Consider the following 4,848-nt stretch of genomic DNA (forward strand, 5'->3'; position numbering starts at 1 on the left):
TGGGCACAGTTTGGCATCACCACCACTCTGGGGAAGTATCACATGTTAAAAGAAATTCTGAGGAAATGTTAAATTTAATTGAAAAATTTAGATGATTATAGTTTGAGAATATCAAACTTCATGAAAGAGTACATAAATGTCATCTATGTATATTCCTCTTTCTAATTTACTCCATTTTTATAACACTGTTTAAAGTAATCTATGTTGCATAATTAATGTCCTTAATTTATTCCTTGTAAAATGTGCATAAAATGTGCATTAACTGGTGAACTATGACCTCCTGACATATGACACCTTAATAAACTTTTAACATCCCCAGAATACTTTGGTCTCTGAAAGAATAAGAAAATGAGGGCTTGTTAAAGTGAAAGAAGCCAACTTCCTTCCCACAGTCACTGATGTGTTGACTCTTGGCCTCAATGCTTCTCTTATACACAGAAAGAACACCACAAACATAGAGTTGATGGTTTAGCCATTGTTAAGAGACCTGAAATCGTCAGTTTCATCTTTCATTGAACTTGAAAATGTACTATTTGTACCCACATTTCCTCTATCAGTTAAACTGGTGTAACCAGTTTCTCCCCTCTTGAGAATCCAGGGAGGCCCAAAGCCAACACGCTCTGCTGCCGGCACCTCTGAGAGCCCCAACGCCCACCCAGATGTTCACCAAGAAGCTGGACTGACGTCAGAGAGACACACACATAAAGCCATGCAAACAGTTATTGAGCTTCAGCCTCTGGGCGAGAGTGCCGAGTTTGTCTCTCTTCATAAAAAGCAATCACAACTTGAGGACACTTCACATTTGCCTCTTTTCCCAGCACCAGATCTGCCTCCTGTGAATCTTTCTGTTCCACGAGGAACATGACTTCACTCTGCCTGTGGCACCGATCATTCTTTTAGGATCAAGACCTCCAGCAAGCCGGGCGTGGTGGCTCACGCTTGTAATCCTAGCACTCTGGGAGGCCGAGGCGGGCGGATTGCTCGAGGTCAGGAGTTCAAAACCAGCCTGAGCAAGACCCCGTCTCTACTAAAAATAGAAAGAAATTAATTGGCTAACTAATATATAAAATATAAAAATCAGCCGGGCATGGTGGTGCATGCCTGTAGTCCCAGCTACTCGGGAGGCTGAGGCAGGAGGATCGCTTGAGCCCAGGAGTTTGAGGTTGCTGTGAGCTAGGCTGACGCCACGGCACTCACTCTAGCCTGGGCAACAAAGTGAGACTCTGTCTCAAAAAAAAAAAAAAAAAAAAAAACCTCTGGCAAAGCTTCTTGGTTTGTCAGCAGCGTCTCTTTCTTCTTTGATTTGCTATCAGCACATTCACTGTCAGACAAAGATTTTCTTTTTGTACGACCTTTTTCTTTACCAGCTTTTTGAGAATTAAGAAATGCTTCAGTTAACTGTGGACAATCTGAATTTTCCTCAGGTTCCCAAGTACTGTCAGCATCTTCAAATCCCTCCCACTGCAGGAAACACTCCACTTTCCATTTACTACACATCGATCCAGTACTTTTCCATCACAAATTCTTCAGGCTCTGCCTCTTCAACCTTTTCACTCTTCCCATTCTGTTTCTTTCCTGTTTTTTTGCAATGTAGTTCTATTGGAGGCCTTTTTTTTATTAGGGACTTGAAGAGGTATTATTCACCGCCTCTGAACTACTCGGTCCTGCGTGCCTCAAACCGTCAGATTTTATTTCTTACAAGAGTTTACAACCTGCAGTCTGAGAAGTGGGTCTCTGGCCAAAACTAGAGGTAGGCAGTTCAAAGGAGGGATTGGGGCAGGAGATTTATGCTGAATAGTTTGACTAAACATACATATTCAACAGGTTACACGAGGAGCTATGAATATTCACAAGGGGGAGCCACACACAATGTGGGTTAGATAAACATGTATGTTACATACAGCCCATGTTCACTTTGGGGTAAAGGCTAACATTTTTTTTTTTTTTTTTGAGACAGAGTCTCGCTTTGTTGCCCAGGCTAGAGTGAGTGCCGTGGCGTCAGCCTAGCTCACAGCAACCTCAAACTCCTGGGCTCGAGCGATCCTTCTGTCTCAGCCTCCCGAGTAGCTGGGACTACAGGCATGTGCCACCATGCCCGGCTAATTTTTTATATATATATCAGTTGGCCAATTAGTTTCTTTCTATTTATAGTAGAGACGGGGTCTCACTCTTGCTCAGGCTAGTTTCGAACTCCTGACCTCGAGCAATCCGCCCGCCTCGGCCTCCCAGAGAGCTAGGATTACAGGCGTGAGCCACCTCGCCCGGCCCCAAGGCTAACATTTAAATGCATCCCAACTAGGCCCTACACATCAAAAGGTGGAGGAGCCTCTGCAAACCAGCCAGAACCAGTCCGTGGGCGGTGGACCCTTACCAGGAGAAAGCTGCTAAGATCAGTCTCAGTCCAGGCTACAGCTGCACTTACGGCTTGTGGAACAGAGGGTGGGGGTCAGTTACCATCCGGTGGTGGACGAGCGGCAGTTGTTTCAATGTTGCTTATCTTGAGGCCAGTGCTTGTTTAGCTACTGGAGAAAAGGGAAAACCTTGCAGCAGAACACAGTTTATGCTTTAAGTGGGGGGTGCACGACTTAGCCCTTGTCTGGCAGGGCCTTAGGTCTTGTTTATAATTTGGCATCTTATTGCCACAAAGAGTCCATTCTGTCACTCCTATGATGCCTATTTTTAGCATTAATGCTTGTCAGTTGTTATGTCTCAGCCACCAGTGGGGGGTATACGGAAGCGTGTCTGACCGCTCATCCCATGGTGGCCAGGAAGGTCGTTCTTAGGGGTTCTCTGGGGTCCCCTTGGCAAACAGGATGTCCATTCAGTCAGTGGTGGGGCTTAGGATTTTATTTTTAGTTCTCATGCTTCTGTGCTGTGAAATAACAAGCAGCCATTTAAAGTTTTTATATCAACATAAAAAATTTAGTGGCAGCATTCCATTTGAATATATAATAGTTACACACGTGATATAGATTTTGAAAGTAAGTTTTTGTAAAGAATAAAACTAATGTTTCTCATCATGACCTGTATAATTAACTATTTTTGGCCAGAATATAGGTTGGATTGGTTTAAATGTGAAGTTTGTTTCATAATAATTATAAATCAATTGTAATTTTGAAGCACTTTTGAGCCAGATGATTGCTTTTGAAGAAATAGATAACAATGGTTGTATCTTCTTAAATGATAATCAATTTATTAATAAATTGAACATATTTGTGTGTAACAATAATTTTTCATATTGTTTATATATTTATATATTTATTATGACCAATTTTATAAGCGACTTTTTTATGTACTGGCATACTCAAAGTTTATTTTAAATGTTTATAAATCCCTTTGTAATGGTTTATTATTTGAGCTATGGACTGGTGGCGGGACTTCAAAATGACATACCTACTTTGCTCGCAGACAAGCACAATATAGTGAATAGGGAAACCGTGAGTGCTATGGACTGAACTTTCCCAAAAATTCAAATATTGAAGCTTTAAGCTGTGACGGTATTGAAGCTATGGCCTTCATAAGCATGCGGCCCTGGTACAATGATGCAATAGGAGGAGCACCCTCGTAAGAGCCGACAGAGGCCTGTTCACGCTCCCTGAGCTCGCTCTCTACCCGCCCTCCATGTGGCACGGGGAGAAGGCAGCTGTCCCCAAGCCAGGAAGAGGCCCTCGCCAGAAACCAAATTGTTCAGCACATTGGTCTTGAACTTTCCAGCTTTCAGAACTGTGAGAAAATAAATTTCTGTTGCTTAAACCACCCAGGCTATGGAATTTTATTATGACAGCCCAAGTAGACTAATAACAATGAGTCAATTAGTCCATATCCCTCAACTAAATTTTATCCATATGTTATGATTTTCCCCAAGCTAGTCTTTGAACCATACCATTATTGATTACTTTGATTTGCCATTCTTCTATTCAATTTGATAAAGTCACATCAGTAGCAGAAGAGGGAAAGAGCAGCAAAGAGTAGAGAAAATCCACCTGCAAGCAAGTGCCTCATTACACGCGATTATTCACAGTGCTCAGGTGTCCTCCATGGTGGGGGTTACCCGAGGTGCGCTGGGCGTGGGGGCGGCAGGCAAGGGGATCCCGTGGAAGGGCGGGGGCTGGGATGGACCGCTTGGTGGGTGCAGCCAGACGGGGTGTGCAGGGGCAAGGCGGACAGGCGGGTGCTGGGCAGGAGGGCAGCGCCAAGGCGGCGGGGGTGCTGGCCCTGAGTCCTCAGCGGGCTGCACCCTGCCCTGAGCGTGGCTGCTCTGTTGGGCTGAGGGGAGTCGGTCCCAGGTGGGGGCCCTGGCGTCCCGCTCCGGGAGAGCCTCTGGGAGGCCGGCCCTACCCTGGCGGACCGGGCCTCAGGCGCCCTGCGGTGCGGCGGGACAGGGCCGCACCTGTGGTTTGGGGCACAGGCGCTGGGCGGCCCGTGCGGGCGCATCGTGTGTGGGGGCAGCCCGACGGCCCAACACCCCGACCTGCGGAGCTCGCAATGCCGGGGTTAGCGCCGGCACCGGCCGTGGGCAGGGACGTGCAACAGCAGCAGCTCGGCCTCTCGAGGGGTTCAGGGGCGCCCTCTGCAGTCTCCCGCCCACCAGCCTGAACGCGCCCCATCGCGGAAGCTCAGCAGGGTCGGGCCTGGTTAGTACTTGGATGGGAGACCGCCTGGGGATAGTGGGTGTTGTAGGCTTTTGTCACTTTCTCTGTCGCCGCCTTGGAGCGCGGTGGGGCTGGGGGGCTCCATCCTCTGCGCCCTCCCGGGTCCCTGGCGCCGGACCCTGCCCGTGGCCTCCTCTTGTCCCACGCTGCAACACCGCCACGCGGCAGCATAGACGGCATCCCAGCCCTTCCCCTT

General features: G+C 47.4%; 1 pseudogene; it reads right to left on the reverse strand.

Moving 5' to 3' along the window:
• Positions 1 to 719: 719 nt before the first annotated feature.
• On the reverse strand, positions 720 to 4,607 carry LOC142862589 (chromobox protein homolog 3 pseudogene; annotated as a pseudogene).
• Between the last annotated feature and the right edge of the window lie 241 nt (positions 4,608 to 4,848).

The sequence above is a fragment of the Microcebus murinus genome, chromosome 20, assembly GCF_040939455.1.
Source record: "Microcebus murinus isolate Inina chromosome 20, M.murinus_Inina_mat1.0, whole genome shotgun sequence".
Lineage (NCBI taxonomy): Eukaryota > Metazoa > Chordata > Mammalia > Primates > Cheirogaleidae > Microcebus > Microcebus murinus.